The following is a 23996-nucleotide window of genomic DNA, read 5'->3' as shown; positions in this document are numbered from 1 at the left end:
TGCCACAGAATGTTTCTTGTTCGACTTCAAGGAACCCTATCGGAAGACGACAAGGTCCATACCTATAGTACAACATCTGTGGGAGGAAGGCCTTAAGGCTATGAAGAACCCAGCGACGGTGGTCCCTGTGCTACCGCGTCTGGATAAGAAATACAGAACACCTGATGATGGACCGGCTGCCTTGACGGGCCACCCTAAACCAGACTCAGTTATTTCACAAGCGGCGCAGAGGAAATCCCGCAAACCCTCTGCTCCCTTAACAACTCCTCCGGACAAGGAAGGGCGGAGATTAGATAATGCTGGAAAAAGATTCTCGTCGATGGCGAGTCTTCTGGTGCGAGCTGCCAATGCCCTGGCGATATTGGGCAGATACGACCGCCAGATTTGGTGTGACGTTGCTCCGTTCTTAGACCAGCTTCCTCCAGAATCGAAATCAGAGGCAAAAATGATCTTGCAAGAAGGAGAAGCAACTTCAATAGAGGTCATTGACTGTGCCATGGACATTGCCACGAGGGCGTTTCGTTCATTGGCTGGGGCTGCAGTCCTCCGTCGCCAGGGGTGGCTGAGGCTACCTGGTTTCGACCTGAGATTCAGAACAAGGTTCTGGATGTCCCCTTTGATGGGGAGGCACTATTTGGGAAGCTAATTGATGACACTCTCTAGGTAATCAAAAAAGACACGGAAACCGCCAGATCCTTGGGTACCCTTCAGTATCGCAAGTCTCCTTTTAAGGGTTCCAGAGGCAGAGGTACGAACTACAGGGGATCCTATCAGCAACAGCGTTATTCATTCACCGGCTCAGGTTCCCAGCAGTACCGCCAGCCTTATCAACTACTCCAGGCCTTAAAACAAGGGGAAACAGGCTCGCCAGGGACTTGATGCGTCCAAGCGACAATAGCGGCCTCCTGGCTCTTCCTACTGTTCCTTCCTCCAAGAAGTCATCAGTTGGAGGCAGGGTAGCCAAATACCTTCAAAATTGGTCCAATATAACATCGGACCGTTGGATGCTCAACATCATTCGGAAAGGCCATACCTCGGAATTTACGCAAGTCCCGCCACCCAAGCCCCTGGCAGCCATTCCATCGAAACACCTGCGTCTCCTGCGGCTCGAAGTCTAACAGATGCTCCGGAAGGGAGCAATAGAGCCGGTTCCTTCCAATCAAAGAGGACAAGGATTCTATTCCAGGTTCTTCCTGGTAAAGAAGACGCTGGAGAAATGGCGCCCCATTTTAGATCTCAGGGAGCTCAACACATATCTCATCTCCCTGTCCTTCCGGATGGTCTCTCTCCAAGACATCTTGCGGCTCATCAGCCCGGGGGATTTCATGGCCACACTCGATCTCGAGAATGCGTACTTCCATGTCCCGATTCACCCAGCACACAGAAGGTTTCTACGATTCACAGTAGCCAAGAGCCACTTTCAATTCAGGGTTTTACCCTTTGGACTCCGCTCAGCCACGAAGATATTTACAAAGGTGCTGGGGCCAGTAGCAGCATTTCTGGGAAGAAACCATTTTCAAGTCTTCCCCTACCTGGACGACTGGTTGCTGAAGGCCCCGTCCAGGGAAGCAGCGCGGGACGCTGTTAAGGCTTGTACAAATTTGTTTCAGAATCTGGGACTCACTCTAAACAAAGAAAAGTCATCCCTAGTCCCGTCCAGAAAGGCTCGTTTCCTGGGAGCCATGCTGGATTCAAAGCTCTCGAAAGCCTTCCCGACTCTGGAAAGGAGGGAGAAACTACAGACTTTGGCTAGGAACCTACAAAAAAGAAGGTGTCTTTCAGTATGCCGCTACAAATCTCTGCTGGGAGTAATTTCATTGTGTATCCCTCTGATTCCTCAGTACAGACTGAGGATGCGTCCTCTGCAGGAACAACTAGACATCCAATGGAAACAGGTTCACTGATCATTCGAGGACAAGGTGACCGTCACTCCAATGATAAAGGAAGCGGCCTTATGGTGGACAGATCAGAACAACTTGTCCCAAGGTCTATCCTTCGTAAACGATCCGTCTCTTCAAGTAGTAACAACGGACGCGTCATTGGTGGGTTGGGGAGCAGTGATGCATGACCTACATGTCAGCGGCTATTGGTCTCCTCACGATCAACAGCTCCACATTAATCTTTTGGAGCTAAGAGCAATTTGATTGGCTCTGCAAGCCTTTCTTCCCCGCTTAGGAGGTTCACAAGTGCTCATCAGGACGGACAACACCACGGCTATGCACTACGTGAACAAACAGGGAGGAACCAGGTCTCTTCAGTTGTCGCAGGAAGCTCAACAGATCTGGGAATGGGTGATACTTCAAGGAATATCGCTAAAGGCGGAACACTTGCCAGGAGTTCTAAACGAGAACGCCGACATGCTGAGCAGGTCATCCTCAGTCAGCCACGAGTGGGAGTTGAACCAGCGAGTTCTGGAAGAGGTCTACAGCCAGTGAGGCAGACCGGAGGAGGATTTCTCTGTCATAAGTTGGCCTGATATATGATGTTCACTAGTTCTAGTGACCACCTTGTATCAGTCCAAACAACACTTATGGTGATTGGTTGTAAGTCAACCTTATAGACCAGCTAGCCTAGTGGTAGCGTGGACAAAGCAGTCTCGGGCTAAACTCTTTTGGCATGTGAAGCCAGCTGTATTACCATATGTAACCTCCTTGAACACCAAGTGAAAGGACACCACACAGGATATATATTCAAAATATATATGTATTTATTACTACAAATAGTCCCCTGAACTCTTTATGAGCACAGAAGCAAACACGTTAAAACAATTCAATTGATAATATACAAAAGTATCACAAATATGGATAGGCCCGGGTGGCCCCTAAAACCATATACTAAAGAAGTGGTATAAGTACCACGAGTCGAAAGGAAGTAAGGCCTAGGGCCTTGGGAATCGCTGGGGCTACGCTGGACTAACACAGGTTAGGAACTAGGAGGCCCACGGGATCTGGTTTGCAGTGCGCAAAGTTAGAAGCAGTTCACATTGGAATCAATGGATGCGTAAAAGTTAAAAAGGTGAAGGTAGGAAGTCTTCCGGTCAGTCTAGGACTTAACCCTTTGGAATCTGGACACTAGGAGTGTTACACTACTCAGGGGCACCGGAGTGCCAGCGTTACCTCACTCACAGGAAGCGGGTGCAGTGGTGCCAAAGTGTGTCGGGATTCTGCAGGAGTCCGGATGGAACCTTGGAGTGTTGATGCTGCAGGCGACCTGATGTGAAGAGTCCCGGTGGATCCAAGGGTGGATCTGAAGAGGTGAAGACCTGTAAGCAGAGGGGACAATGTTCACAGTCACTAGCCAGTGACTGGCGTGGTACCAGGAAGGAACCAGGCGTTGTCGGGTGCCAACAGGTGATCTCGTGAAGCTTGTCTCTTCAGCAGCGTGGACTAAGCGACGATGACAACGACCAGGAGTCACTCACGAGCTGTCCCACGCAGGCTCTAGTTGACGGCAGTGTCGGCTTCTTGATCGTAGCAAACAGGCCTTGGCTAATGCAAGCCACGCAGGAAACAGAGAAGGCTTCTCACTCTTACCAGCAAGGTCAGAGGGGTTGCTGCTTTTGGGAGCAGCAAGGGCCAGTCTGGAGCAATCAACCCAGCGGTGGAAAATTGTCGTTTGGTCGCCAAAATGGCCACTAGCCAACGGACTAGTAACCGGATAGGCGCGTCGAGTGGAATAAAGCAGAAGGGCCCCACGCAGATCTCGTGAGAGCTGGAGGGCTGGTCCTTGGTGCAAATGTAGCTCGGTGGTGGGGCTTCTCAAGACCCCAAGCACAGCGATGAGGGTACCTCAGGGGCTGCGCAGTCAGCTTCTCGTGGACGTTTCAAGAGGTCCGGTCCCACATCTCAGGTCGCCTCCACTCGTCTCAGCTTAGCAGGGACTGTGGATCGGGCTGTTAGATGTCTGGGAGTCTGGTTCTTGTCAGGCTCTGGGTTTGGGCTCCGGCAGGAGGCGGCGGCAAAGCAGTCGTTAATGGCTGGATGGTACCTGTTTTCACAGGGTGGCCACTCCTTGGCCACAAGGGAGATTCTTCATTCTTCTGAGCAGCAGAACGTCGAAGGTCCAGAGTTTCTTCTTCTTGTAGTCGAAATTCAGGGTAATCTCCCGTCTTGGGGCTCAGCTCCTACTTTTAAGCCAAATCTAGGGGCTGGACTACCTACTAGGTCCCTCCTATGGGTGGGAGACTAAGGGGGGTGGTTACACCCCCTTTCCTTTGTCCAGTTTCGCACCAGAGCTGGGGGTGGAGTGCCCCAGCACCGGTTTGAACTGGCCTATGCACGGGGACACCTTGTGTGCCCCGGGCATGTCTGATTCTATTCAGCCCTACCTAACCAGATACACAAAATCCTGTCTGGGGTGGTGCTAGCACCTCCCAAGGCACGAAACCCTTTGTCCAAGCCTCCCTCGCTGGAAGGACTCCCAGCAGCAGGAGGTCAGACTTGTGTCTGTGGTGGCAGCATCCATTTTGTGATGCTGAGGCTCTATTTAACTTTAACCGGGGTTCAGGTTCTGTACATGTCGTGTCCCTCTAGAAGGGTGGAATGCTACCCCGGTCGCCAGAATTGGCGAGGGGGTAGTATTCCAATTCATATGACACCTTACTCGACATGTTTTGATAATGTCAAACCAGAGTTAGCATTTAACCGCGAGGTTCATAATGCACTTAAGAGTATATGGTATGACGCTATCAGGACAGAGCTAAAGGACATGGTTCCGAAAGCTGCAGACAGGCTCAGCTCATGCTTGAGCACCATCTCACACATAACCAAGCACTCTGCCTCCAGGATTGATAAGGCCTGCCATAGGAGTGACTTATAGGTTTCTGTGTGTCCTTGTATGTGTTAGATATAGAGATACTATACCTAAAGCAAAGGGTGATTACCCCACCTTGCCCCAGCTGAGTGATCAGCCAGTTGTGTCAAATAGTAAGGCCAGGCCAGGGGTGGCATAATACGTGCTGCAGCCCCTGGTAGGCCTTGGATGCACCTATGCCCTGGGTACCTAGAGTACTCTGTACAGGGGCTCACAATGTGATCCATGTTCTAATTGGTAAGGCACCTAAAGTGCCTTGGCATAAATTTAGAGAGAGAACAGCAGGCTGTGGGTCTGATTGGCAGGCCCACAGCCACATTAAGCCGTAAACCAGTGAAGCAAAAAGCAAAAATCTGGGGTGACCATAGGATAGCAGACCCTACTCTCCTACATTCTCTGCCACACCGACCAACAAGAAATGCCGGTCTTATGCAAGCAGATTTCACCACCAAGGGTCATTGGGGAATGCGCTTTCGATAGCCTGGTCAAGGACATTTGTCTACGCCTTTCCCCCCATCCCTCTGATCCCGCGGCTCATCATTAAGATCAAAGTGGAACCATGCAGGATGATCTTGATAGCCCCTGCTTGGCCGAGACAGTTCTGGTACACGGAGCTCCATCTGTTGTCGCTAGCTTCTCCTCTTCCCTTGAGGACTATTCCAGATCTCCTCACAATGTCCGAAGGACAGGTTTGGCACCTAGATCCACAGTCATTACACCTGACAGCATGGCTCCTGAGCAGCGAGAGTTTATGAATATCCCCATCTCGAGCGAGATTAAGGAGGTCCTCTCCCAGGCGAGGGCTCCTTCAACGAACAGGACCTACCAGTTAAAATGGAAAAGGCTTTGTATCTGGTGTAGGAGAGAAAAAATTGACCCCTTTGCTTCAAAGCCTCATCAGCTTCTGCCTTATCTGCTATCCCTGGCTAAGTCGGAACTAGCCCGTTCATCAATAAAAGTTCATTTGGTGGCCATTTCGAGGTACAGAAGGTCTGGGTCTGGACCTTCGTTGTGGTCTTCCAGGATTGTCAAGCAATTTCTAAAGGGCTTGTTCAGAGTCTATCGACCAGTGAGGCCTCTGCCTCCTACATGGCATCTAAATCTAGTCCTCTCTCAGCTCATGAAAAGCCCATTTGAACCAATTCATCGTTCAGACATAAAGTTCCTTTCATGGAAATTGGCTCTACTCCTCGCCCTCACATCGGCTAGACGGATTGGAGAGTTGCAGGCCCTTACTATCCAGGAGCCTTTCCTACAATTTAAAAGGAACACTGTAATCTTGAGAACTAACCCTAGGTTCATACCTAAGGTACCCTCGGACTTCCACTTGAATGAGCCGGTTATTCTGAAAGCGTTCTTTCCTCAACCGGCTACACCAGCGGAAAAGACGCTACATTCTTTGGATGTACAGCGGTGTTTAAAATTCTACTTCGAACGTACTAAGGGATTTCGGAAATCCTCTCAATTGTTTGTTGCCTTTGGTGGTCCAAGGAAAGGTCTCTCGCTGTCCAAGCAGGGGGTAGCAAGATGGATCACAAGTGCCATTCTGCATTGCCATACTGCGGCAGGGAAACCTCTGACTGGCAGGATTTGTGCACATTCCACAAGATTGGTGGCATCTTCAACGGCCCTCTTTGCGGGAGTGCAGATTAAAGACATTTGCAGAGCTGCTACCTGGAGCAGCGTCCACACCTTTACCAAGCATTACTGCTTGGAGTCCTTACAGCAAGATGATGCAGCAGTGGGACAGGCTGTCCTGAGGAACCTCTTCCAATAATTGGTGAACTTTCCTTTCCATCCCACCTTCCGTTGTTTGCACATTTTGTATCTTTATCTCATGTTGGCTATTGCAATGTATGTATTACACAAAATGTGTTTTTTATATCTAACTGCTTGCTACTGTGATACAAAAGCATGGGAATCTATGAAAGTTCCAATACTGGGGCAAGAAAACAAGTTACTTACCTGTCACTTTGGTTCCCCAGTATTGGTAACTTTCATAGATTCCCATGCGCCCACCCACCTCCCCGAGGAAAGCTCAGCCTACAACAGATATGGTGACTGATAGACAACGGCTACGAAAATCTGAGGCTCTGAGGTTCCTTCAGGAGGGTTCTATGGGGTGAGGCACTTCTGATTGGCTGATGCCTAAGTTTTGTCTCTTTTACAAAAATAGGGTGATATGCTACAAAAGGGAATGAGGCCTAGGCCTTTTTCTTTCTCTTTTGTACCTACTGCTATGGTATTTTTGTTACCGAGGCTCCCATTCCGACGACGGGGAATTATACAAAAGCATGGGAATCTATGAAAGTTACCAATACTGGGGAACAAAAGTTACAGGTAAGTAACTTGTTTTCTTTTGCTGCAATAGGTGACATTCAAGACAAATGTTTTGACAGAGGTGCTTCAACCGGGAGTCGGCCCCTCGGAATCTCTCCTCCCATTAATGAAGCCCTCACTGATGTCCTGCTCGAGACCTGGGCCAAGCTCTGCACAGGGGCGCCTGGGCATAAGACAATTGCCTGTCACCTCCTGGGCGGCTTTTCTCAGCCAGCACTGCACACCAGAAAGTCTGGTTGTCCAGGTTTCTACATCCAAGGTTAAACCTGGTGCGTTCTCTACCACACGACCAGATAGAGAGTCCAAGAGATTGAACACCTTTAATTGAACTGGCTCTTCGACTGAACTGCAGAACCCAGCGCCTTGAGACCCCAATGGGTGATTAGCCGCGCTCTATAAGAACCCTGATTGATTGTGTCAGATCTACCCCAACTCCATTGGCTATGCTATATAAACCTTCAAGATGCCATATTCCATATGGCAACAGTCAAAAAATATTAAAACATTCCTGAGGTTTACAGTGAGAGGTGACAATTTCCACTACAAAGGTGTTCATTTTGGCTTTAAGCATGACCCAGGACCTTTTCAAAGAACATGGCAGACCTCTACCTAGACTATTGTCTGGATAAAGCATCAGCATATCAGAAGTGTGCTATCATTACTATATTGCAGTCATCACCCTTAACCGATTGGGCCTGTCAATCATGAAAAATCTATTTCTATCCCAATATAATCCATCTGTTACCTGGAAGCAGTGTTGGATACTGTAAACTCCAATAGTATTTTCTTCAGAAGGACGATTATCTAGCCTTCAGAAATGTCATCCGAAGAAAACAGGCCTCCCAATAGTGAGGCTAATATTGTGTCTTCTAGGGACAATGGCATCCTGCACCTTCCTAGTACCAAATGTACACCTAAATATGAGACCTCTGGAATAATGTCTGGAAGATCAGTGGGACCAGTTCTCAAGCAAACGGGAAGATAAAATGACTTTAACAACACATGAAGAGTAATTGCTTAGTTTATGGGGTCTTCCTTAGAATCTGCTCATGGGAATGAGCAACCATCAAGACATCCCAACACAGGCAGCAGCAACAGATGCCTTAAAATCAAGTTGGGGTGCTCATAGGAATCATCTTCAGATTCAAGGTACTTGGTCTCAGAACGAACAAACATACCACACCAACCTCCTAGATGTTAGAGTGGTACATTTAGCCCTGAAGGCTTTCCTTCCATCTTTCAAGACTAACTCCCTGCTTGCCTAGATAATCAGTACAACAGCCATGCATTACCTGAAGAAGCAGGGAAGGGCAGGATTCAGAACATTGTCCCTGGAAGCTAAAGCAATCTAGCGATGACTAGTTTCCAGCTGTGAATCAACCAGGTGTCCAGAATGTTCAAGCACACTTATTGAGCAGAACCATCCAAGAGAACCATGAATGTGTCATAAACAAAGCTGTCTTGGAAGACATCTTTGCAACTGAGTTTCTCAAATAGACCTCTTCGCAAATTAAGAAAACAAGAAATACTTAAACTTCCCCTCGAGTTTTACCAACAAGGCACATTGGGCAATACCCTATGGATCAACTGGTCAGGCAACCTTCTATATTCCGTTCCTCCAATTCCCCTATTGCCAACAGTAATAATCAAGCTGACTTAATCAAAAGCCAAAACGATTCTTATTGGTCCGGAATGACCTTATCAGTAATGGTTCATGGATCTTCTCCATCTATCAGAATGACCACACAGGAGACTGTTGTACAGACTGAACCTTCTGCTCAAGTACTGCACCCCAACCTGCAATCCTTGAAATTAGCAGTCTTGTGTAAGTTAGAGGTTACCCAAGGAATTGCAGAACTGGTTAGGGCCACCCTAAGTCTCCCAGTTCAACTTTGTCGGACTGGAAGAGCAGTTTCGAACTGCTAGTCTGACTTTGCCATTTAAAGCCTTGCAAAGCCAAGCCTCCCCCATTAATATGTGTAAGTCACCCCTATGGCAGGCCTACCGAGCCCTAAGGCAGGGTGCAGCATATTTCCAGCGCAGACCATGTATTTTACATGTTCTGACTGTAAAAACATGAAACTGTAATAAAACGTGGTCGCCCCATTGATGAGTACAGGGTGACATGCTGACCCTTCAACTGGGCTAACTCCTGAACTGTGTGACCAATGCTGACACTTCAACATTTCAAACAACTTGTTTCATTAAGCCCGACTTGATCTTCAAGTCGAAACTAATGTAATCTATGGCAGTGTTCAACTTTTACAAAGTTCCCACTTTGTTGCATTTAGTCTCCTGAGCCCTTAACAGTTGCACAAGGAGCCTGTCCCAGAGACAGCTTCCCTCCCTCCAGGGGAAACGAGCTAACGACCCCAGAATAGGAGACTATAGAAGTCTGCATTGGGGATAGGTGTTGCCTCCTTCCTGCAGGAAGCCACATGGGTTTTAGCCCAAAAGGCGAGCTTAAAAAAAGAACCTGCTTGTGAAGGGCTATGGGGCAACACTTGGGGGAGGGGCTGGTCCATTGTCTAGGTAGACAGGCTAGCACTAGGTACAGGGCAGGGAAAACCAGTTCTCAATCCAGTTTTACAGAGCTGTGTAGCCTCCTTGGTAGCCACATCTCTGCGTTGGGCGTTGGAACTCAGGACGTTGTCAGAGGGGTTCTGTCATGCCGAAGTGGGCAGAACGGTGCATCCTGGGATAGCCAGATGCTACACTTTGCAGGAAGTGGTCATCAGGAGGAAGGGAACCTTGTAGCCCATTGACTACCAACCGCATCCTACTCTGACAGCATTTTCTGAGCATAACTAGGGCATGCCTTGCACCCATAACTCAGATCTCGCCTGGACTGGAAGAAGGAGCGAAGAAAGACAGTCTCGCTGCATCATGGAAGCGTCAAAGAGAGGCTACACTGAAGGTGGCTGTACCTGCTGAACCTGATGTCTAGCAAAGGAGAGGGACTGTGTCTGCTATGTCCTGCTCATCTAGAAGTCTCTTTAGAGCTCAGACAAAGCAAGAGACTACAGGGACCAGTTGGCTGACCTCCTGTTTAGAGCACAGGGTCACAACAGCTGGAGGAGTCTGCTGGGGCAAGTTGGTAGCCCAGAATATTCACACCTCCGCCAACAACTGCTGTGCAGCACCAGAGACCGGGACTCAATGCTCAATGTTGCGCCTGAGTACGCTGGACCTGGGAGAGTCATCAGAGTGCAGCTTCATTGCCCAGAAGATGAGTACTCCTCCTTGGAAGGATTTGGTTGTGACTGTGGTACCGGGTGACTGGTAGCCCAGTGGCAACTGAACTTTTGTAATTACTGACAGGATTTCGAGAGACGTCGACTCCGTGGACATGACTGCCTCACCCTCTACATAGATGAGGAGTCACTGCATCCTTGAGAAACTGTATCCCTTGCATCAAGACTGCTTCTATAAGAACCTGAAGACTGCTCTCCCGACCAAGGTAACTGTTTCTGAGGACCTTACTTGACCAAAGTATCTCTAACCAACTGCAATACAATTAGCCAAAGTTTTTGCTCAAAAAGTTTATTTTGAGTGAAATTCGTTGAATTTGCTAATGCTTGTTCATGGCTGAGTAAAAATGCACATTTACTGTACCTGTAAAATCTATATCTCCAAAATCCTCTGGTGGATCTTTTTCGTTGTGGTGTCTAGAAATATGTAAAAATATAGCCTATTTATTTTAACACATTTATATCTGGTTTATTGAGTGTCTAAGTGATGTCTTCTGCAATTGTTTTAGTGTTATTTAAATACTTTATATGTGTTCCTTTGTGTAAGCCTTTCTGCTCAGAGCCACAGCTACCAAGGGTTGAGCTAGAGGGTTTTAGAAACAAACCCAACTGGTCTCATGTGATTGGTAAGTGTATTACACTGTGAGATCGCAAAGCCACTATGTATAATAAACCCTATTTTTTCACACCTGTCTCCTGAACTCATACAATATGGCCACTCGAGTCTTCCTCAGGAGAACATGGACATATTAAAGAAAGCCAGAAAACCATCTACAAGACCTTCCTACTCCTAGGCCCCCTTGTGTGCTCATGACGAGCTCAGCTCGTCATGAACGAATGAATGAATGATTACGCATTTGTATAGCGCATGGTTACCCTGAGGCATCCCAGCCCTTAAGTGGTCCATTCATCTCAGATGTATTAGCAGAACAGAAAGGTTTTCAATATTTTTCTGAACCTGAGGTGGTTCTCCTCCAGAGGAATAGCATCAGGAAGATTGTTCCAAAGTTTTGCGGCCTGTAAAGCAAAGCGCCTACCACCCATACGTATTCTCCTAATCCTAGGGATTACCAGTAGGTTCTTATTACTGGATCTTAGGGTCCTACATGTTTGATAGGGGCGGAACAAAGGTAGAAGGAGATCCGGTCCAGAATTAGACAGGGCTTTATGTACAATAGTCATCGCCTTGAATTCAATCCTTTGTTGTACAGGTAACCAGTAAAGTTGTCTCAGCGCTGCTTTGGCAGAGGTTCTTCGTGGGATGTCCAGTAACATTCGGGCTGCGCAATTTGGGATGGTCTGTAAGATCTTAAGTGTCCCCTTAGGTGCCCCAAGATAGACTGCGTTGGAGTAATCCAGGCGAGATAAAACCAGTGCCTGTACTAAGATCCTCCTGGCCTCAAACAGGAGTAGCCCTATAATTGTTCTAAGTGATCTCATCAGGGCATATCCAGTCCCTGCTACCTTCTGAGCTTGAACCTGAAAATTAAGAGCTGGGTCCAGCCAAACTCCCAAACTCTTAATTTGCTCTTTGGGGAGCGGGGCTGTCCCAAAGAATCCGGCCACTACTCATCCACAGAAGTAGGTGGTTTATGTCCCAGCATCATGATCTCTGTTTTAGCTCCATTTAGCTTCAAGAAGGACTCATTCATCCACTCATGGACCCTGCTGAGGCAGGAGGATAAGTTGTTCTGAGTCAACTCCTGCCCGGACAGGGTGATGATAAGCTGAGTATCATCAGCATATGTCACCAATTGTACTCCCCAGGGTAACACCACCTCAGCCAATAGTCTCATATATATATTAAATAAAGTAGGGCTGAGGGATGAACCCTGGGGCACACCGCATTGTAGATACAGCATCAGCCTCAAACACTGAAAAGGTCCGGTTGGACAGGAGGATTGGAGCCACCTCAGTGCGGTCCCAGTGATTCCTGCATTACTCAATCTCTGAGTAAGAATCGTATGGTTAACAGTATCAAAAGCCGCACTGAGGTCTAATAGTAGTATGGTCGCACATTTCCCTTCATCTAAGATCTTCCTTGTTTCCTCCACTACTGCAATAAGGGCAGTTTCAGTGCCCTGTTTGCACCTAAACCCAGTCTGGGTGGGATGTAATAGATTGTTAGTTTCGATGAAGGTGGATAAAATGGAGTTAACATGTTTTTCGGCAATTTTACTAATAGTGGGCAACAAGGAGATAGGGTGATAGTTAGCCCAATCATCAGGGTTGAGGTTGTTTTTTTTTAATAACGCCCTTACTCTTGCCTGTTTCCACGCAGGTGGAACTACTCCAGCTGCCAAAGAGGCATTGATCACATCCTGTATCACCGGAGCCACTGTGTCCGAGACCAGATTAAGAACGGTTGGTGGAGCTACATCAATTGGTGAGCCTGATTTCAAGTTCCCCAGAAGCACTTGGACCTTTGCGCAGTCTAGCGGAGAAAATTCCTTGAGCAAGAGCAGGTCTTGGGCAGGGGGAGGGAAAAGGCCTACAGGAGTTACCTGGAAAGATGCGTAGATAGTTGCTACCTTTGCAGCAAAAAAGTTTGCCAACTTCCTGCAGCGCGGGTAAGCCAGATCTGGGTCATTGGAAGGGGCAGGAGGAGTGACTAAAGACTTAAAAATTTTAAAAATGTCCCTGGAGGAGCTAGCAGCAGAAGAGATTTTCTCCTGATAATAGTTGGACTGGGTGACTTTAATAGCCCGTTTATAATTGCGTAAAGCTGACCTATAGATGTTTTTGCTATCTTCACAGTAGTCTTTCCTCCACCTTCTCTCCTTATGCTTACATATCTGTTTAAGGGCTCTCAGCTCTGGAGTGTACCAACCTTTTTTATTCGCCCCCTTACGATGAGAAAGTTCAATTTTAGGTAGGGCCATCTCTAATGATACCTCCAGCCACTGATTGAAGCGGGCATTCGCTTCTATGGGGTCATTGCTGGGCTTGGGCTTAGTTTTCCTCAGGTCAGCTATCCATTTGTCCATAGGCAGTTTAGACCAGACTCTACTCATATTTTTAGAAAAGTTGGCCTGGACTGGCTGCTCGTAATGAGTAAGGGAGAGGGACAGGAGGGCATGATCCGACCAAGGACTCATCGTAGAGTTTTCAAACTTCAACGTACTCATGTTGGTGTAACAATGATCCAAAGTGTCTCCAGCTTTGTGTGTGGGGCCTTGAATAATTTGTTTAAATTTGATCACCTCTAGTGCTGTCATCAAACTTTGGCATGCAGGGGTATCAACTTCATCTAGATGTATGTTAAAGTCTCCAAACATAGTAAAGTTGGAGGCGTTGGAGGAGAGATTAATAGCCCAGCTAGTGAGCTCTTCACAAAATTGCCCAAGTGCCCCAGAGGGCCTATAGACGAGGAGCCCGGTGAATGTACACGTTGAGGGCAGTGTAATTGAGATTTACATGCTTTCCGATCCTTCTATGGTAACCTTCTCGCACCTACAACCCACTGATTTTTTATAGACAATGGCAATCCCTCCCCCCGTCCGTCTATGCGGTCCTGTCTCGCAATAGCATAATTTGGAGGCAGGGCTCGTACTATATCCGGATCCGAGCTATCATTAGTCCATGTCTCAGTAAGGAAGAGAATCTCTACGTCTCGATCCTCCAAGAGCATGGAAATTTCCAACGCGAGCTTATGTAGCGATCTACAATTAAGTAGTGCCCGTGAGTAAAAGCCTGCGTCAGAGGCTCCGCTATCAGGGTTGAAATCAAAGTCGCACCCGGTGCATGGCTTATGGTCATTTTGGTGAGTAGATAGCAAATTACAGGTGGGACTTTGCTCTTCTCTTACTTGTAGGAGTTGATCCCTATCATACCTAATTATAGGTCTCTCCGATCCCATAGATGTTAGGGGACTAGCCCCTAGGCCCGTTCTGGCCCGGACGGGCCCAGACGGGCTTACCTTCGGCGCGCCCGCTGCGCCCGCCCGCTGCGCGGTCGGGGAACAACCTCCATTTATAGGCTGGAGTGGAACAGGAGGTAGCCCAACAACTAGTTCACTCACTTCAATTCCCCCCCAAAATGTCTGCCGGCCCTGTCTCAGACCGCGTCAGAGCCTTAGTCGCTATGCGCGGGGAGCAGGGTTCAATTCCAACAAGGGGCAGCTAGGTTACTTATTAAAATTTCTACAAACACAAATAATAATGCGGCGCAACAGAAGTATAATAATTTTAAAAATTTACAGGCAGCCTAACCCCCGGCTTCCGCCTCAGGGGAGATAAACACGACACACTAGTCTGTGTCGGCGTGTCACAACGCGCCTTAAGTACTGAGGGCAGGAGGTAGCCCAACAACTAGTCCGCTCACTTCATTTCCCACCCAAAATGTCTGCCGGCCCTGTCTCAGACCGCGTCAGAGCCTTAGTCGCTCTGCGCGGGAAGCAGGGTTCAATTCCAACAAGGGGCAGCTAGGTTACTTATTAAAATTTCTACAAACAAAAATATTAATGAGGCGCAACAGAAGTATAATCATTTTTAAAATTTACAGGCAGCCTAACCCCCGGCTTCCACCTCAGGGGAGATAAACACGACACACTAGTCTGTGTCGGCGTGTCACAACGCGCCTTAAGTACTGAGGGCAGGAGGTAGCCCAACAACTAATCCGCTCACCTCAATTCCGCCCCAAAATGTCTGCCGGCCCTGTCTCAGACCGCGTCAGAGCCTTAGTCGCTCTGCGCGGGGAGCAGGGTCAATTCCAACAAGGGGCAGCTAGGTTACTTATTAAAATTTCTACAAACACAAATATTAATGAGGCGCAACAGAAGTATAATAATTTTAAAAATGTACAGGCAGCCTAACCCCCGGCTTCCGCCTCAGGGGAGATAAACACGATACATGAGGCACGGTGGCGCTGTGCTCATGACGCGCTGAGCTCGTCATGACCACTGTGGCGCTCACACGGGAGGCTAATTCCCCTGCTGTGCTGAGCATTCCACGGAAACGGGCGTGGTCATGACGAGCTCAGCTCGTCATGAGCACAGCGCCACCGTGCAGCGTGATGAGCTGAGCTCGTCACAAGCGCCGTGGCGCTGCACGCACCCCCACTCCCCCCAGCGCCGCGCGGGAATTAGCCCCGCGGGGAAGGGGTTAAGATCTGATTGCAGCAGATAAAAGATTATTAGTGGGCATTTAACACACATGCCAGTACATTATTTCTCAAACAATTGGCAAAGATCAGCCCAATAAAGATTTCTATTTACAACATTGGGTATATGTTTTGGGTTGCTTGGTGATCTTTTATTTTGAGCCAATACTTTGTCTCGAGATACCAAGAAGAGACTAGTATAATAAATGTATTATTACTATCTGATCGTGGTCAATACCAACTCTATCTGCTCATAAGAAAGAAGCCTGTGAAGGAATCAATATGTATACTATAAACTATACCTCCATTGGTGACAGCAAACTGCTGCTGTTTGAAGCAGCTGCTGAGTTAGTAAAGAAACTTTACGTGCCTCAGCATGCCCTGCATCATTTGCCTTTGCAGTTCACACATTGAATGAAGTTTATTACATTGTTGGTCTGTGCCTATAGCATTCTGTGTTTATTTGAAAGCTTGTGTGAGAACCACTATTATTGATGTTTAGCAAGCATGTGGGCCTTTGTTTACTGTAAAGCAGTGTGGTAACTATGCTCCTGTCGGTATGTGTGAGAGTTGCACAAGGCACTTTATCTTTGTGTTACATGCAGTGTGCATTGTTCTAGTGTATTTTCTATGTTGGGAGAAAGACTCCATTAATTCATTTACAGTGGTTTATATGACTGTTTTTGCTAATTGTCAAGCCTTGTGTCAACACTATGAGCCTGATTCCGATGCAGTTGGAAACGGCTCTGATCACCGGTCGGAGCTGTTCTGAACGCATCGGAATTGCCAGTTCGGATTCCGTTCCAACTGACCCATTTTGATGGGGTTGGTCGGAAGGGAATAAGTATCGGTTTTCCGAATGACCTCAGAGCCCCTCCGTCTTTCGGAAAGCCTGCAGTAATCCCTCGGTAAGCTCTTTCCGGCAGAGGGATTGGGAGGGCAGCTTCCCACTGCCTTTCTGTGCTGGCCATTCTCACACAGAAAGGCATTGGGAATCTGTCTTTGGGGACCCCCATTGGTGCAATGCAGACGAAATTGAGGCCCCTCTGTTGACCAATGCAACATGATTGCTGCAAGGTAGACTTTAATATAGGAAGATTGCAACTTTCCTTTGGCCAATTTAAGTAGATATGTAAGATGCAGAAGCTCTTTCACTTAAAGTAGTAGGAAGGTCTTGTAGATGGTTTTCTGGCTTTCTTTAATATGTCCATGTTCTTCTGAGGAAGACTCGAGTGACCATATTGTATGAGTTCAGGAGAAAGGTGTGGAAAAATAGGGTTTATTATACATAGTGGCTTTGCGATCTCACAGTGTAATACACTTACCAATCACATGAGACCAGTTGGGTTTGTTTTTAAAACCCTCTAGCAAAACCCTTGGTAGCTGTGGCTCTGAGCAGCAAGGCTTACAAAAAGGATCACATATAAAGTATTTAAATAACACTAAAACAATTCCAGAAGACATAATTTAGACACTCAATAAACTAGATATCCATTCCATTCGATAACTTTATTTCGGTCACAGCGGACCATAAAAGTACAAGACAAAATACATGCAGCACAGAAAAGGACAAATAAATAGTATACGAAAATACAGGGACAATCACAATCATATATATACACTAGATTTCACAAAGTTAAAAACTATACATATACATCCCAACATAAAATCAGATTAAACATTCAACACAGTTATCGATGTTAGCAATTTATACAGATTTTTTAATCATTCGATTATTTAGGTAAAAAAAGTCCTATGTTTGTGCCACATCCAGTACAAAAAACGGGAAACGGCAAAAACAATAGGAGGATTCGTGTCGTACCTTAGTACTTTACAAGCTAAGATACAATGTCTAAAGCCAAGATTTCTACAGATGGGTACCACCCAGGGTTCACGTGGAGCCTGATAAGCGGGGCAGAAAAACAGGACGTGAATCTCATCTTCAAGTTTATGTTTGCATGCTGGGCACTCAATGTTTTTTTATTGTGCCATTTGCTGGTAAACTATGTAAGCGGAAGAGTGCCCAGCCTGAATTGCATATATAGTTTCCATGCCAAAGCTGGATAAATCAGGTCTAGGAAATCTTCCTTTTTATACTCGTCTTTTATTTGAAGAAACTGGATTGTCAATCTACCTATTGTCGAACTCACTTGAAGAGACAGTAGGTTGAAATCCCGATAGTGGTGAACCAGAGCACCCTAGTTATTTCCAAGCAAGTTTCTTCTGGTGACCCCCACAGCTCGGGTAATCCAATCTTACTACTGATTTCCTTAAAATGCATTAACCACGGTATTTTCTTGGTTCTCAAATAAGCCCAAACTTCCCTAAATTCGTTTTTATAGGCAGCTAGCTCGGGGACCGTCCACAGTCTTCTCCAATACATAATTGGGCGTAGTGCCACTTCCTCCTCAATGGGGAGTAGGCCTAGGTCCAACCGGAGGGGTACTAGAGGCGTGCTGACTGGAAGTCCCAACAGGTTCTTCATACAAGTATGCTCTACCCTTGTAAGATCAGTAGGCCTGTGGTACCCCCAGAGCTCTGCCCCATAAACAGAAGCCACTCTAGCCTGTGTTTTATAGATTTCGATAACAGGGGCTACGTTCTTGAATTCGGAGGCTCTGTGCTTTTTTAATATCCCGCCCGCCATTTGAGTTAACTTTAGAGCGGCCTTTGCTATGTGGGTATCCCAGTCCAGATGTTCCACAAGGATAATACCTAGGAACTCAAAAGGTTTCACTCGCTCCAAGGATGTACCATTCAATACTGGATTTGGGTGCGACTGCCTGGGAGGAATGAAAATCATAAACTTGATTTTAGATAAGTTTATCTCCAGGCCCCTCAGTGCACAGAAATTAGCAATACCATCCAAGATACGTTGGATACCCATTGATGTCTTGGACAACAGCAAGGTGTCGTCCTCGAACATCAATGCGGGCACCCGACCTGAAACTAACCTTGGGGCATCGATGTCCTTGATGCCAAGTAGATGATCTATAAGCCCATTAATATACAGGCTGAATAAGGTGGGGGCCAGGACACACTCCTGGCGCCCCCCCCCCCTTCTCACAGGGAAACGGGCTGATAGTTCTCCAAGCTTTCCACACCTCACATTTGCATATGTTTCAGTATGAAGCCGTATGAGAACATCCAAAAGATAAGATGGGATACCAAGGTCTAGAAGTACACTCCACAGTTTTTCCCTAGGGACCAGATCAAACGCAGACCTCAGATCAACAAAGATGAGGTAGAGGCTGCCACCCTCCACACTCACCGTTTTCCAATACAGGACCTGAAATCTGAATAGCTGGTCAATGGGTGATGTACTCATTCTAAAGCCGGCCTGGAAAGGGCTTACAAACTCATTTTCCTCAATCCAGGCCTGAACTCTTTCTAGAATAATCCGTCCCATTAACTTTTGGGTGATATCTATTAGGCTAATAGGCCTATAGTTAGATGGCAATAAAGGACAACCTTTTATATGGATAGGAACTATCTCTGCCCCCGCCAAGTGTCCGGCAGATCCCCCCTTAAAATAGAGTTAAACAAAATACATAGATATGGGGCCCATATTTTTGGTTCTGACCCAAATAGGTCCCCTGGAAGCTTATCTAGACCGGGAGCCTTGTTAGGTAATAGCTTAGCGATAGCAAGTTCAACTTTATCGGGAGTTATATCCCATACCCCCACCAATCGATACTCATGGTGGAGGCATGTGTTTGATATTGGTGGACCATCCCGAGCCCCCACCAATCGATGCTCATGGTGGAGGCTTGGTTTTTCGGTTGGCGGTTGATCATTGCCCTGATGTGCATACAGGGTTTCAAAATGGGCTTCCCACACTGATGGCACTAGGTTGGGTTCTGACGCTAATGATGGTGATGGTCTACCTTCCTTCTCCCTTGCGCTAACTATTGCCCAGAAAGATTTTGTATCCTTGCGCAAAAGGGCAGTTCTAAGTTCTTCCCATCTATTTGCTTCCCAGTCCTTCTCAGATTGTATAACCTGCTTGTACTTCAGCCGAAGTTGTTTTATCCTAGGCTTATCCCTAGCCTTTACAGCATCTAACAAGTCTGTTTTGGCTTTACGACAGGTAGCGTTGTACCAGCGATGGGCTGGGTCCGATTTTACCTTTCTGCTCCCTTCCGGATAGAACACACCAAACAGCTTAGTAGTCAGCTGTTTGTGTATTTCTATCGGCCTAGCATCCATGCCTACCTGTGTACCAGATAACCCAACCTCGGCCATTTCACTGAGGTGAGGGACGACCTTCAGGTATATGTGTGCTAATTTTTTGGGGGAGTCTTGTATGTAAGGTCATTTTACTCTCCGCCTGTTGTTATGTAACATGAGAGGTTGAGGAGTTAGGTTGGGCACTGCTACGGGGTTGGACAGACCCCAACTCCCTGGTTTAAGTGTCATAACTAAAGCGTTATGATCACTGTCATTTCTCTGGTGGATCTGAAAATCCATGACCCTATCCCATGATCTACATTCGACCAGAATATATAATCAATGGTTGATTTTTGCCCTTCTCTATTGAAGGAGGGTAGGCCAGGTTGTCCGATTTTAACCTCCCATTACAAGCCCTCAATGAGGAAGACAAGGTAAACAAATGTATTTGGAGGGCCAGCGGCGTCCATGCTCTAACTGGTGGAATCTGGGGTTCCGGAATATGCCAATACTGATCCTCATCATCTAGGTCATCGGCACTTGTACTGATTAGAGGCTCAAACTGGCAATTGAAATCACGCCCTATAATTAAGAAGGTTTCAGGGTCAAGAGTTAGTATATATTCCCTCAGTTGGTCGATGACTCTAGATTCCTGACCACACTGAGTTTGCTTTGAGTAGATATTAATTAGGGCAATTTGTTTGTTAACTGGGAGTGTTAGGAGAACACATTGTATATCCAGAGAATTCGTTTGTAACTGCTCTGCTTTTGCACCCAGGTGCGTACCAACCCAGATGCTTAGTCCCCTCGATGGTCTACCCCTGCCCTTCATTGTGGCTAGCATGCTAAAGGTAGCAAAACCTCTCCAGAGCCCACGTCTCCTGCATTAGGCAAATATCATGCTTCTCTACAAACGAACCCCAATCTGGGCAGAATAGTTTGTTCTTAATCCCCGCTAGGTTCCAGGAGAGGATTTTGATATTACCATTTTCCTCCCACACTCAAGGTTTATTTTGAACCATAGTACAACTGGCATCCCCCACTAGTATGTCATCAATGAACGTCCCCGCCCTCCCATGATTAAAACCTTCTTCGTTTTTCTCTCTATCATGGCCCCTTCCCGTTACTGTGATGGCTCCCCTGCTGCTTACACCCTCCTGTATAACCAAAGGAGGGGCGCCAGGAAATATACCATCAGGCTTTTTCCTGCAACTTTCCCTAACATTGACCAAGATTACCTCTAAAGTACTGTCACCCACCTCTAATCTTGGTAGGGTGATAGGGCTTTCAACACCCACCATGCCTTCCCTAGCTACTAGTAGGTCCGTTTCATTGACCTTAAGGGATGGGGAGAAATTACTCCTCAACCGTCAGTCTACTTGGTCCAAAACACTAAATCTTTTGCTGTGACAAAACCTTACCAACCCCAGAGGGAGGTTTTTATCACCCTTCCAGTTAGCATACCCTGCCTGGGCACTGCAACCCGGAATCTCCCCTTCCCCCCAGAGCTGTGCTCTACTAGTGAAATTAGAGTTAGGATTGGTGAGAGTGGCCGGATAGAAATATGTTAGGGGAAGTAATTGAATTTGCGTTGCAGAGCATACTGGGGCCCAGTTACAGATATGTTCCACGGCCCATCTATTCCTAAAGTTAATTACAACACAATCACCCTGAGTAATTTTTGCCCTGTGCCCCACCCAATCCACTCGTCGAGCAAAAAGGATTTTACTAGATACCTGGTTTGGAAGTGGCCTATTGTGATTCAGCCAATGGATGCGTTTGTTTTTAAGCTCGTTATAGACCTTATTTTTCCCCGGGCTCAAAGCAGGAACCCCTGTAAGTACCACCACATACGGTATAGACTCAGGAGGGAGATCTATACATGGTAATACTTTCCTAGGTACATCATAAGCCATGGTGTTGGTGATCAGAGTTTTTTGTTTCTCTATTCCTCTGTCCCCCCCATTCTCAGCACTTCTATTTGCTGCCTGGTCATTAATCACAACAATGTCACTAGATTGAATTGGAAGCTCAACAGGCTCAACTGGGGGCGGATGGTACAGCTAGAACTGCATTTGTTTGTCCAGGCAACCCCTCTGGGTTGCCAGTACCGCCTTCAACCCGCATACCACCCTCTGCCTGTATAGGAACAAACAGCAGTTCTAGGTGCGAAAGTCTGTCTTCTATGGAATTAAGTCTATCATAGATAGGAAGACATGTCTTTGTAAATATGATTTCCAGTTTGGCCCAAAAGTCTTCTCCAAACTCAATAGGGGAAACATCTCCAATACTTGATGTAGCCACAGTCACATGTTCAATAGGCTGGGGTACAACAGGACTAGGCATAGTTCTTAACAACGGACTTACCCCCGGATTGCTACATTTCTGAAATTTCGCCTATCTATTTTTCAGTGTAGCCCCTCCACGCATCCTTTTGGCCATTGGGTCTGGTCCCGGATGGTGAGCTCCCATTTTAGACCTCGATGCAGACCGTGTTTGCAGTCTCGATAATGGTGATCCGGGGTGCTCGTCATTTCGCGACGTGGTACATAAGTCAATTGATACGACGTCCTTGTTGACAGAAATACCAGACAACCACCAGCAGCTTGACATGACTGGCTGCCCTCGCCAGTTTGACCCGAAAGCACGGAATCAGTAAACGGTTGTTGAACTGGTGACGGCACTTGTGCCAGCAAACCCATTGACGACCGTTTGTCAAAAACGGGCACCATTGAAAGCCTCTTTTCGGTCATTTCAATTTTGTGTGCAAACACGGAGAATGCCCTGATTAGAAACTGGTCCAATGTGCCCACAATGGACCCACCTGACATGGACTTCCTACCCTTTCCCAACTTGGTAGTAGTCATTGTTTCAATTAGTTTGACTTAGACTGTTGACTACGGCAGCTCCACTAGTCAGTAGCAACAAAAATACAAACAGAGAAGGAAGTACCAAGGCAGTCTCATAATATGACCTGTGAGCACTAGATTTTTCTACACAAATCAGAGGTTGATAAATGAATTAAAGGGGGTGGCCCCGTCCCGTCCTCATCCGTACTCGAATGGGCTCAAACGGGCCCGCCCTTGGCCCGGGCAGCGCCCGCGCGTGTCCCGCGCCGCGGGAGCCCAACCGTCCTTTTGGGCGCCTCCTGGTGCTGTCGGCGTGCGTCGGCGGCTGCAAAGGATGCTGCGAGGCGTAGTTTTTCTGCCTCCAGCATCCCCGCTTAACAGCAATGGCCCCCAGTGACTCTTGGCGGTGGCGGCTCCCTCCTGGGCGATGCCCTCGTCCAACAGGAATGGCCCCCACAAGACTCTCGGCAGTGGCGGCTTCAGGGCAGATCCAGAGGTAAGTGTGCGATTAGAATGAGCTGGAAAGCATGCTTGCAATGTAGAAAGCAGGGGTGCAGTTCATCCCTGCACCCTGTGGCCGGCACCCCAAGGTGCCTGCCACCGGGTGCAGGGCTCAACGGAGGGGCACCATAGGTGCCCCCAGGCCGCCATTCGGCAGCCTCACACCCATGGGGGCCCTGCTGGGGGCCCCAGAGACAGCTTCCGACTGCCTTTTCGTGCTAGACAGACCGGCACGAAAAGGCAGTGAAAAGCTGCTATCATAGTCCCTCGGTCGCACAGAGGCGACCGGGGTAGTACTGGAGGATTTCCGGACTGCGGACAGGGTCTCCGAGCCTGTCGTCCGCCATCCGGATATCAGAGTAGGATTCCTTCCCGACCAAGCCCATCGGAATGGCTCGGTCAGGAAGGAATCTGGCCAGCACAGATCGATTCGGTCGGAAGTGCTCCGAACATGGTTCCGATCCCTTCCGGACGAAATCGGAATCGGCCCCAAAGTGTTAATGAGGTCCTAAAGGATCTCCAGACATGCACATACTTCACTTGGCGTGCGACTGGATTGCTGGAAAGAGGTGTTTGACTGCTAGAAAATTCCGGATGAAGGTGAAAGAAATAATTACATGTTAATTAAAATAGCAGATTCAGGGAAGGGGTACAAAGAAGGGAGTTAAGAGCAGAATAGAATGAATGTGGAATTGACTATAGGAATGAACAAGGAAAGGAAGGAACTAAAAACAAAATTTGCTATAGATACTGGGAAAACACCAACCCATTAAATCAAAACTTTGTAAAACACTGAAAAACCTCACTGGAATCCTCAAACTCAAAATAGGACAACTAATCGTGCCATACAAGGGACAGTCTTTTTCATTTAATAGGATCCTTGACCTTGCTGATTTTGAACATGGCCACTGTTTCCCTAAGGTTTGGTTGTAATGTGATTGTGTGATTGTAAATGTGTGATGTACTTTGCCTC

The 23996-nt window shown here is 47.3% G+C and overlaps 1 protein-coding gene across 1 annotated transcript in view; it reads left to right on the top strand.

Moving 5' to 3' along the window:
- DMC1 (DNA meiotic recombinase 1) overlaps positions 1–23996 on the top strand; it is a 1170937-nt gene that overhangs the window by 802993 nt on the left and 343948 nt on the right. The window lies entirely within an intron of this gene.

Source organism: Lissotriton vulgaris, chromosome 1_1 (genome assembly GCF_964263255.1).
Source record: "Lissotriton vulgaris chromosome 1_1, aLisVul1.2, whole genome shotgun sequence".
NCBI lineage: Eukaryota > Metazoa > Chordata > Amphibia > Caudata > Salamandridae > Lissotriton > Lissotriton vulgaris.
The sequence above is the reverse complement of the archived record's forward strand: the minus strand, read 5'-3'. Positions and strand labels throughout refer to the sequence as shown.